The sequence below is a fragment of the Pinus tabuliformis genome, chromosome 6 (assembly GCF_031772625.1).
Source record: "Pinus tabuliformis cultivar Carrire ecotype Pingquan chromosome 6, CPIR1, whole genome shotgun sequence".
NCBI lineage: Eukaryota > Viridiplantae > Streptophyta > Pinopsida > Pinales > Pinaceae > Pinus > Pinus tabuliformis.
This window is the reverse complement of record NC_142292.1, coordinates 26,389,854-26,402,645: the sequence shown is the minus strand read 5'-3', so window position 1 is coordinate 26,402,645 and position 12,792 is coordinate 26,389,854.

Sequence of the window (12,792 nt, the reverse complement as noted above, 5' to 3'; positions counted from 1 at the left end):
GGGTGAGGTACGGGAGGCATAAGGGGTGAAGAACTTTGTATTAAAATCCTTTAACACATCGCATTTTCCAATCGTAGATCCTTTAATGTTTAAGTTGAGGAGCTTGTTAAAATTGCGATATGCGATATGCGATGTCGCAATATCGCATCGCATGAAAACATTACATCGCACATTCTTTTAAAACGTTCATTGTAATCTTGCGATATCGGTGGACCCGATAAATTAATAAGATAAGGTTAATACTCATATCAGATCCGGAATAAATGCGAGCATGACTTTAAAATGAAATTCATGGTTTAACTTTGATCGCATCGCATGAAGGGATTCCATCGAGGTTCTGAAAACTTGATTCGTTATGAATTTTGCCAAGTGTAATTTGCGTCTAAATTAGAATTCTAATTATCTAATAATTAATTCTAATTTAATTATTAATTATGAACTAAACTAATTATTTAATAACTATTTATTAATTAATGTTAACCTAACTAATTAACATAATTAACTATTTACAAACTATTTAATATTAACATAAATAATATTTAAATTTAAATTTAATTAAATTAATTAAATATTATATATTAATTAATTAAATTAATGGAATATATTTAATATTAAATATTTTAAACTATTAAAAATAAACTAACCTACCACTATCCTATTTCACTCACATACCCTTCCTATTTTACTCACTTATGAGTGGGCTTTTAAAATAATGAACACATGCTTGAGATCCTCATCGCATATCGACGATCGGGGATATGAGGGCTATCGGGGTTTAAATAAAATTGCGATAAGGATTCCCGATGCGATGTAAACTCCCGATGTGATTAAGTTTCGTTTTTTTCTATTTTTTTATATGTTTTTTATTTTATATATATTTTATGTATTAAATTTTATTTTAATTAAATTAATTATATTTTACATATTAATTAATTTAAAATTTAACACTGAATATCAATTTTTTATTTTGGTTCTGTTTTTATGAATGTTTAGTTTAGTTATGAAATTTTCTAAACTACAGCCACTCCGAAAATAAATAAAAAGAATAAAAATAGCATTTTTAACCCAGACGAGATAAATGATGGGACTTCAAACGAGTACCATTTTCAAACCAGCTGACCAAATGAGGTAAAGCAAGCATCAATGGGAAGCTTATTAAAAATCGATTTTAACAAAGCAATCAAAACAAGAATACAAAGAAAATGAAAAATTAACAATCGCATAGGATAATCAAATAAATAAAAATCCTAAAAGGTGTTTAGCCAAAAATTTATAGAAAGGGTCCCCATTATTTGAAGTGAACAAGTCAAAAATGGGGGGGGGTTGTGTTTTACCACAACGCGCTCCTAGGCCATGTGCCTAACCTGAAATTTGAATATTGGGACCTCGTGGACAGCGAGATGTTCTCGCACTTAGAGACGGAAAGCCTGATGAAACAGAATACGGAGGGGACAGTGATCACATTAGAACCGCGAAAATGGTTGCACAGTGTGGAGAAGGTCAGGTTACTTCATCTGCTATGGATACCACACTTTCACTGTGCGCACATCACCATTTTCGTCATCGGGCAGCTGCTTTGCCTGGTGCATGATGGGTACTTATCGCTGGAGGATCCTATTCCCATAACGACGGATCTCATCCACAGAATTTCTCAGCTTCCATGTAAGGGAAGGGACCCCATGACGATAGCAGGAAAAAGCAGCGACTTGGCTCTCGCAGAAGCCATGAAGAAAAAATATAAGATCGAGAAGAAAAAGAGGGGTTACGCTATCACCAGTATCAAGGATAAAGGGGTGCACATAGCCACCCAACTTCTGGCCGGTAAAGTAATGAGAAAATGCTGCAGCGATGAAATACCAGCGTCAGTAGTTGCATTGGCCGAAAAGTGTGCGGAAGGGGTCTAGCTCAACTGGGCTAAGTTCTTCTGCGAAGAATTTTGCTCCACTGCCAGGAGGCCCAGTAATAGGGTAAGACCTTCCACTACGCGTGGTTGCTCTTATCCATCTTGCAGTAGCAGGGGAACTACCGGAGGATAGTGAGTTCCCAAGCATCAACCAAGACTTACCAAAGGCCATGAAGTATGCTTCGCTCTGGGCCACCAAAGACGCGAAACGGATTTGCAATAACAAGATTTTTTGAGTGCTCATGGAGGCGAGCATCTGAATGTGGATTAATAGGAGGCCATTGATGCGGGAGCACCAGCACCAAAGCAAGCAAATGTGGACCAGAAGATCAGAACAGAGGAAAGTCTGTTTTAAAGCAGAAAAACAAAACTAAAGCAGATTTAAAGCAGATAAATTTAAAGTAGCTTTAAAGCAGATATGTCTTGAGGAGACTTGCTATTGATAAAAACCATGCACGCTTTTGGAGAGCTTTAGTTGGAGGAAAAACAGGAGAGGATAGGATCGATCCTTCCTAATGCATCTTATATATATGTGTAGTATGATAGGGTGTGAGATATCTTTGCGCTGTGAGGAAAAGTTTGAGTGAAAAAATGTAGCCGAGCGTGAGCTCGTTCTTAAGGCTGAAATGCCTTAATTTTGTAACCATTTTGTTAAAATATAGAACCTGGGTTCAGCTTTTGTTGTGTACATTTATGTGTGGGTTTTAATTGATTTAGTTTTTTGTGTGTATTTTATCAATCGACATCGATCGCTTCAAATCGATGGCAATATATATATTGTTAAACGTTATTGTTCTTGAATGCATCAGAAGGGAATGGTCATTGATAAATTGAATCCACATCTCTCGGTGAGTGCTGCATAGTTCGATGCTTCGTAACGATTCCATTAATCCCAGATTTGGCATATCGTATCCAGAAATGAATACGCTCTTCAGCGATTCGGTTCGGCTTCTTCGTCTGCTAATTTAAACAAGAACAACCAAAATGAGACATCTGAAGATCAGAAGTCAGCGACCATGAACCAGATGCAGAGGTATTGCGTAAGGTTTCATATATTATGCTGGTGCGCATGTCACGTCGTGGTGTCTTTAATTATTAAAGCTTTATTCGTTTACGCTGCGAGGCAAATCGATCGCTGACAAAGAATATTAGATAAGCCTGTATAGAAGCCATCATTGTTGTTCGTTTTGAGAGTCTCTTGTGTTTTCCTTGTGGAGAATGGCTCGGGGAAACCAAAGGAAAAAGGATCGTGAACGATCAGATCATCCGATCGGAGGTGCTGTCACAAGTATGGAACGTTGTTTTAATAGATTATGAGGACGATTCAATTGTTACTAAAGACCCGCATAAACAATATCTATGTTTTAAATCGCTTTCGACGAGACTTAGTGGGCCATAACCCACGGTCCAGGATCGAATTTTATCTGGGAATTGGGATTTTGGGCAACCCCCAATTTCTCATCCCATCAGTTTGGTATCAGAGCGAGAAAAAGATTCTGCGGAAGGAGGTACAGTTCTTGATAAAGTATGTATGGTCTTTATATTTTGTGTAGGTAGCAGCAGAGGAAGGTGAGAAGATTATATAGGAAGGTGAGAAGATTGCAATAGCCTATTGTGATTACCAAAAGACCAGATCCGGAGGAAAGGATTGGTGAGGTAAGATGCAGCAAGGAGGACTTGCTATTGCAGAGGCAGATTGCAGCTCACAAGTTGAAGCTATTACGAATCCCAAGAGAAGCATATGACCAGGAGGTCATAAATTTTTGTGCCTTGGGAGTATGATGCGGGAGCACCAGCACCAAAGCAAGAAAATGTGGACCAGAGGATCAGAACAGAGGAAAGTCTGTTTTAAAGCAGAAAAACAGAACTAAAGCAGATTTAAAGCAGATAAACTTAAAGTAGCTTTAAAGCAGATATGTCTTGAGGAGACTTGCTATTGATAACAGCCATGCACGCTTTTGGAGAGCTTTAGTTGGAGGAAAAACAGGAGAGGATAGGATCGATCCTTCCTAATGCATCTTATATATATGTGTAGTATGATAGGGTGTGAGATATCTCTGTGCTGTGAGGAAAATTGTGAGTGAAAAAATGCAGCCGAGCGTGAGCTCGTTCTTAAGGCTGAAATGCCTTAATTTTGTAACCGTTTTGTTAATATATAGAACCTGGGTTCAGCGTTTTTTGCGTACATTTATGTGTGGGTTTTAATTGATTTAGTTTCGTGTGTGTATTTTATCAATCGACATCGATCGCTTCAAATCGATGGCAATATATATATTGTTAAACGTTATTGTTCTTGAATGCATCGGAAGGAAATGGTCATTGATAAATTGAATCCACATCTCTCGGGTGAGTGTTGCATAGTTCGATGCTTCGTAACGATTCCATTAATCCCAGATTTGGCATATCGTATCCAGAAATGAATACGCTCTTCAGCGATTTGGTTCGGCTTCTTCGTCTGCTAATTTAAACAAGAACAACCAAAATGAGACATCTAAAGTTCAGAAGTCAGCGACCTGAACTAGACGCAGAGGTATTGCGTAAGGTTTCATATATTATGCTGGTGCACATGTCACGTCGCGGTGTCTTTAATTATTAAAGCTTTATTCATTTACGCTGCGAGGTGAATTGATCGCTGACAAAGAATATTAGATAAGTCTGTATAGAAGCCATCATCGTTGTTCGTTTTGAGAGTCTCTTGTGTTTTCCGTGTGGAGAATGGCTCGGGGAAACCAAAGGAAAAAGGATCGTGAACGATCAGATCATCCGATCGGAGGTGCTGTCACATGTATGGAACGCTGTTTTAATAGATTATGAGGACGATTCAATTGTTACTAAAGACCCGCATAAACAATATCTATGTTTTAAATCGCTTCCAACGGGACTTAGTGGGCCATAACCCACGGTCCAGGATCGAATTTTATCTAGGAATTGGGATTTTGGGCAACCCCCAATTTCTCATCCCATCAGCCATGCCTATCCCCCACGGTGCACAACAGTCTGTAGAGTTTTGCAGACTTCAAGGCATACATGCACAACATCTACATCTGGGTGCGAAAAGATCCGGCACAGCAGTGGACAAAGCTCCCATTCATATCCACTAACGACGCGATATTTACAGTGTTAGAGACATGGCCTCCCGAGTGGCACACCTTGGATTTGGCAGAGTTGGAAAAGGTGGCAGCATAGAAAAGGAAGGATGAGGCCAAGCTACACGTCACACAGATGGCCGAGAAAAGGTGCAATCTGTGAAGCGGCACAGGCAGTTGCGGAGCAAAAGAAGGCCACCGAACCAGTAGCAGTAGCAGAGGCCGCAATAGTGCAGGCAGAGGAGGGCTAGGAAGTGTTTGTAGGACAGGAGGCAGAGGACACAGACCTTGCAAAAGAGGGCACAGACCTAGGAACCACTTCGATCCAACTCAAACGACCACGCATCATAGAGAGATCGGGTCCACGAAAAAAGTTCAAGGCCCCGAAACTGGCTTTCAACCCGATCACATTAACTAAAGGAGACCTCTACGACATCGGTGAGATGGTTCGCGATGTCACCAAGGAAGTGCTCCAAAAAGTTATGACAGAGCAACAGACTGTGTTTGGGGCCTAAGGGTGCAGCTACAGGAACTACAGGTGAGGCCCCCACTGGAAGGTACCTCATCCACCTACATCACAACAAACACATCAGTAGCAGAACAAATGCTATGCGCAATGATGTTCAATACCATAGTGTTACCGGAAGGAGCACTAGCAGCAACAAATGAGATCAACAAAGCTGCAGTTGGTAGGATCAAAGGACTTGGCCTCAATTTGGCTGCCCTTCCGTGAGAAACACTGTACCAACAACAGGATGGAATAATAGCAGAAATTTTCGTGAGGGAGGGCCGCATGATACAGGTTTTGAGTGAGCAAAAGATAAACATCGAACAGCTTAGCCTACAGCATGATGAACTGGTATCACAAACTTAACGGTTGGAACAGGTGGTAGATGATGCTTGTTAATGCATCCCAGAGCTGGTCATCCTAGTAGATCTACTAGCAGTAGAGCAGATCCACAAGTTGGCAACCAACGTCCGCGAAGCCCGAGCAGAAATGACAAAGGTTCAGTTTGAATCTTCAAATCGTCGAGCTGCGGTTGAAGGTGCAACGTTCCACTCCTTGAGAAGTTAGAGAACAGTGCGCTAGCGCTATCCAAACAGGGTTGGAAGAAATTGGATGTGCATTACAAGACTGTACCGATATGTTGGAACAAGCATTTGTGGTCCTCACATATTTGCAGGAGGACCCCAACATATAGCACCTGGAAATAGAGGCGCGTGACCATCAGGAGTAGTACGACAGTTTCCGAGGAACTGCGCAGACAGTTGTCCTCACTAAACGACTTGCGAAGATGGAGCAAGCTAAGGCATTGAAGGAGCAAGTGGATGCAGTGCGACAGAAAGAGGCAGTTCTCAAAGTGTGCGTCCAGCCATGGATTGACAAGGCCTTCACCAACACGACAGATATCAAAGGCAAGCTCGCACATATGCAGGGGATGTACGCACTAAGGCAGGGATTTGTTCCTGAAAAAGAGGCTTCGGAAGAGCGCATGAAGCAGGTCCAGCAAACCGTAGAGCAGTGCGTTGCGGACCTCCAAGTAGCACAGGACCAGCTGGAAGGACTCCACGCCAAGATCGTCACGCTGACAGAGTGACTCGAGAGTGAGTCAGGATGTTTGTGTTGGGGGCTTGTTTGGCATGGAATCCCCCCATAGCATGTTTTGGGGCTCAAAGCCCAAGTTTTGGTCAAATATGTTGTAGGACTCCGCGAATTGTGGGCGCAGAGTGCAAAATGTACATTGAGTCATAGGGTTGTCCGCCCTAAGTTTTGTAATGAAATGTAATGTCATGTCAGCCTATGCATGGTCTGCGGACCATGGGATTGTATAAACAAGAGCAAGGTTCTAAGTTGTAAAGGAAGGGATGGATTTATTAATGTAATGGATGCAATGATCTAGTAGCAGATAGAGAAGAAGTCTAAGTGTCTTGGGTCATAGTAGTAGGAAGAGGCTCTACAGCTGAGTGCGCAGAGGCCTATTAGAGTCCGTAGCTAAGTGCATGGACCCTTGCAGTTGAGTGCGCAGGGCGAAGTTGAGTTTGTAATCAAGGAAGAAGAATAATAAAGAGAAGTTTGGTTCCAAATCTTGTGTATCTGTTCTTGTGTTACTTCCAGTTTAAATATATTGTTTTCTTTATCGCGCTCACTTATATGAATACCAAACACTATTAAATATAACTAAACACATACTGACAAGTTAAGGGATTGATAGTTATTGGGTTAGTAGTAAGGAATTGGGTCATAACACGGATCGTGCCTCGAGCAGGGCTGCGCGAAGGCTGCATTGCAGGCTGTGAAGTACTGATAGATGTGCATAGCGACATGCGTGTAGGGTCAAACGGCAGACCACTGAAAATCATCAGACATATCTAGGGTGCGTAAACCTAGTTCTAGCACCCTCCCATACTACTTCAGGTGAGACCTTAGTTCGCGCTCCGCAGACTGTTGCTGAAAGGCCCAATAGTACTGGGATTTGTTTGGCTAAACACCTCTAAACCTTGGTCAGGCCCCTATAAGCCAAAAACCATGTGCAAAACCCTGACCGTGCAGGCACTTCTAAAGCTGAAGTATGAAGCAGAAGTTGTAATCCTTATGGAGCATGCAAATCCTAGTCTGCACATAGCAGCACCCGTAGATACGATGGTTCATGAAGCCCGGAAAGAAGAAATCACACAGTGATAAGAAACAAGATGCATGGGACTTGAGGAAGAAATCCAACAGGGAAACCTTAGACTCCAAGAACTTGAAGAAGATAAGGTACTGTTGAGAAAGAAAAGCCCGCTGGTGGACACGGAAGTCAAGAAGCTGGAGGATGAGATAAAGGAAGAGTTTCTTACTGGAAAAACTAGGATGGGAAGGCAAGGTACGTACGATCATGCTTACGAGTTTGAGAACTATCGTCGTGAATTGATTAGTCTGATGCCTTGGCTCGGATTGCATATTACTAAGCATAGTGGCCAAGGTAGCGCGTTGCAAATGTTGAAGTGCGCGATGCTGACCATAACAATACAAGGTGGGAATTCTTCTGGAACCATGACATTGGACAATATAGAACTCTACACGGGTGGTGCAACCACTTGACTAGCCAGGGGAAGGACAGTCTTAGCGCTCTAGGAAGTTGGAAGGGAGCACAGGACTATAAACTATTCTGCCTGGGAGCTGCGCGATATTGGAGATGTACGCAGAAGCAGAGAGTCACAAGGTACGCGACCGCGCATGGGGTGTTGCGCTGCCATGCAGGTTGGCCAGGAAGTGACCGTTGAAGTCACTATTCATGATGGGATGCTCGACTTGAGACCAAATGGAGCAGGCGGCGGGCATTTAAGACATGATTTATGGGCAAGATTTGGGAAAATCTGCCACTAAGAAATCATTTATGAACTAGAATTGGGGGGAATGGTCAAATTCGAATTCAAAAAGTGCTATAAAACACAAAGGATTGCCCAGCAAACAACACTTGGTCATTTGCAAATTAAGTGATTGAGTAGAGCCCTAAGCATTGTGACCCGAGTGTTGATTAAGCCCTGACATTCGCAAGTGATAGATTGTTGCACAGTTACAATGACAACAACTAAGGATGGTATGCGGATAGAAAAGGTGACCGCCGACGAGGCCGCTCAAGCCCTAACCGTGGAGGATGTTCCAGAAGGTGTCGGGATTGTGGTAGAGATCCTAAAATCAGCAAACTCTCGATGGAAGAGAAAGGGAAAGCTATCACTATAGATACAAATGAAGAAGAAGAAGATCTGCAGGCCCTTATCATCACAGAGGAAGAAGACGAAGGCATGGAGGTGGATACTCAACCTATGCCCTCTGCGACAAAACTGCCCGCCTATGTCCCCCTGCGAAAAGGGAAGGCCAAAGTGCCAAAGGACCTGGACGCGACCAAGAGTTCGCTCCAGACCCTGCTCCTCCCAAATGACATTATGTTTGAAGGCATGCACCTGGGCCATGTGCCGGCCATGAAATTTGAAGGTTGGGACCTCGCTGACCATGAGAATTTCCCTCACCTGGAGACCAAAAACCTCATGAAGCAGAACACCACGGAGGTGGTGACAACATTAGAGCCGCAGAAGTGGTTGCGCGGTGTGGAAAAGGCCGGGCTGCTGAACCTGCTATGGGTGCTGCATTTCCACCATGCCCCAATAACCATTTTTTTCATTCAGGAATCTACTCTTCCTGGTGTTGATGTGTATTTATGGCTAGAGGAGCCCATCCCCATCACGGCAGACCTGATTCATCATGTTTCCTGGCTTCCATACAAAGGAAGGAAAGGGTAGTGATTTGGCCCTTGCAGAGGCAATGAAGACGAAGTACAAGCTGGAAAAGAAGAAGAGGGTTACGCCATCTCCAGCATCAAGCATAAAGTAGTACACATGGCAACCCAAATCCTCGCAGGAAAAGTTATGCGCAAGTGTCGTGTCGACGAGGTACCTATGTTGGTGGTCACATTGGCCGAGCAGTGTGCTTAAGCGGTCCAGTTTAACTAGTCAGAATTCCTCTACACAGAATTCTTAGAGAATTGTCGTGAAGCCCAGGAGCAGGGTAAAACCTTCCACTATGCATGGTTTTTGCTATCGATACTGCTCGTAGCTGGGGAATTGCCGAAAGATAGTCAATTCCCCATAATTGACAAAGAATTACCGGAGGGTGAAAAGTACGCTTCTCTCTAGGCCACGAAGGATCCTACAAGGATACACGACACCAAGATATTTTCATCCATGACTCCTTGTTCTTCCCATACAGCCTTTACCACGAACCAAAACTGGTCTGGATCTTCATTCCCTACTCCTTTGAACACCGGAAATTTTATCATGCTTGCCATATTGAACTGTGGTGGTTGCGGTGGTGGTGTGGGCGAACACGGTGGTGAAGATGGTGGTGGTGTAGGTGGAAGTGGTATGCGGATAATTCACTGCTTTATCAAATTGATCACACTTCGGGTGAGACCTTCGCAAGCTCTTCCTTGCTTTCTCACAGAGGTGAGATCAAGGGGCTAGTTTCTAGTTATGCACTACCTTTGTTTCTATAGATCCTCCCACTTCGCGTAGCCCCAAACATCAATTTATTCACATAACCCGCTTTTCACATAGTAGCATTTTAATCCGAGTGTTCAAAGATTTAACGTACTTACCTTGTGGTCCTTTGAGGAAGCATCATTCTGCCACGCTATAGCTGATGGAAGTATCTACCGCGAACTCGGTGATAAATCCCCCTATAATCCGATCGATCCAGTGATCCACAGTGTGTGCGATCTTATATTCTGATGCTTCTAGTCTATGCATTAACTCTGGAGTCCACAGAATAGTTTTGTTGAGCCTACACCTTCCTTGATTGTCTGCTAGCTTTGCAATCCACTCGTACAACTCAGAGGGGAAGGATGCAAAGAAAATTTCATGTATTTTCATATATAAGTAGCAATCTAACCACTCTTCCTTCGATAATCACAAATTCCTGTTTTCCTACACCGCGAACTCATGAATCTTCCTGTCCAACTACTCTTCAATTCCTTTCTTTGTCGGATTCCAGTGATACGACATCGGATATCGCTTATGCAGATCCCAGTCTTGGCAACGGATCCATTTGTTGGTTTGTTGGGGCCTGACTTAGGTTCAAATTTAATTAGCCAAACAAATCCCATACTACTAACCCTTTCGGCAACAGTCCACAAAGCACGGACTGAGGTCTCACCCGAAGTAGTATGGGAGGGTGCTAGAACTAGGTTTCCACACCCTGGAGATGTCTCATGAGTTCAAGTGGTTCGCGGTTTGACCCTATTCGCAAGTCTCTACGCGCACTTTCCCTTACCTCACAGCCTGATATAATGCCTTTGTGTAGCCCTACCGAGGGGTTGAACATTACGATCTGCATTATTACCAATGACTGCAATGGTATTCCAACGTTAGTTACTTAACTTTGTACTTGAGTGCTTTAAGTATACTTAACAATATAAACCATTCATACAGGTACGCGCGGTAAATAAATAGTATATTTTCAAATTATATCAAACATGCATTAACCCAAGAATAGACACATAGAATTATGATAAAACTTTTCTTTATTAATTCCTTCTTTGGTTACAGACTTGACTCCGCCATGCGCACTCAACTGCAGGGGTCCACGCACTCAGCTACAAAGCCTTCTCCTACTCTATGACCCAAAGACACACTTTACACTTGTGACTCAATCACTTAGACTTTTTATTCTTCTCTACCATTCTCCTCTCTACTTAGATCCTCGCTCTATTTATACAATCCCATGGTCCATGGACCATGGGTAGGTCTATCCAGCCGACATTACATTACAAAACTAGGGCGGACAACCCTGTGACTCTATCATACTTTCGCACCCCGCACCTGCGATTTTCGGAGCTTTACAACAAAATTCGGTCAAAAATTAGGCTTTGAGCCCCAAAACATGCCTCGGGAGGATTCCATGCCCAACAAAAGAGCATGTCATCTCAAAATAGGAGGCATTAAATGACTCCCGAGAATCTATCATGGCCTTTGTTTCCAGTGGCCCGGGATGCTCCTCTTCTAACAAGTTGTACATGGCCTCCCAAGTTGTAGTTCCTTCATCTCTGCTATAGGTAGTATTAGAGAAAAGAGGAATCATTTCTGATTTCTTGGACGCAGCTGCCTTTCCCTTATTTCCCATTGTTTCCAACATTGCTCCCTGTGGATTTTTCCTGAAACGGAGCAAAGCGGAAGTTATCGGATAAACACAAGTGAGAATGACAATGAATGAATGATATAGATAACTTGAAAAGGTGACAAGAAAGGAGTTTTAATCAAACACAGATGAAAAGATATCGTATCACATCGAGGCACTTTTTAACATAAATGCCATTAACCTACATCAAATATCCACTAATGGTCCCTTATCGCTACCTTTATTGCTCATTAATATATCGCATCACAAATCTCAAAGGATGGATTTTAAGGTGGGGGACTTAAGTTACGAGAATGTTGATTTTGCGATTTCGATGCAATATCACAAATCACATTATCACATGTTTGATTGTGTGCCTTCTCAAAGTTCCTTAGCTTCCTGTGGGATGCAAGATGTGGGATAAGCAGTGTGTTCTTTTTTATTTAAAGCTATTTACCTTATAAAGCAATTTTCATCGCGCGGTAGACTTAATCACCATTTTATGATATTGGCCTCTAATGGGTCCGAGCTTTTATCGCATTTTGCAACATCGCGCAATTCATAAGATTTCATACCTTTCTTAAGTGTTCCAACGCGATGCGATAAGGTTGACCGTCTTATCACAATATCACATTTCTCAAGTTTCAACATGATTTGTGAGAGTGCGCCCTTTGTGAATGATGATACACGATACAGGATTTATTTAATAGGAAATCACTTTTCGCAGGTTTTTCTTGTTAATAAGGCTTTTGCCGCACTTGGTCTAGCGGTATGTGAAATGGCGAGAAGTTCTAGCTTTCAAAGGGTTTTGACTTGATATCTTGCTTTATTCCTAAAAATCTTAAAAGAAAGTGTCTAAGTGCTAAATTTATTTTTGAAGGATTTTATCAAGGGTCCCCATTTATTAATAGAATATCAACTATTATATTAATAAATTGGCGGGGGGTGGGGGGGGATGTTGAATATCACAACAGAAAGATATTGAGGTTTTAGAGGCCCAAATACCATCCCACAATTTCCAAGATCAGAGTCAGTCCTTTAAAAACCTTATTCATCCAAAACGAAAGGAGGTGGTGCTACCCTTTGATATCGAGATTCAAGAATGTTTTCTTCTAGGAATGGGTTCTATGACTCATAGCTGAAACCTTATG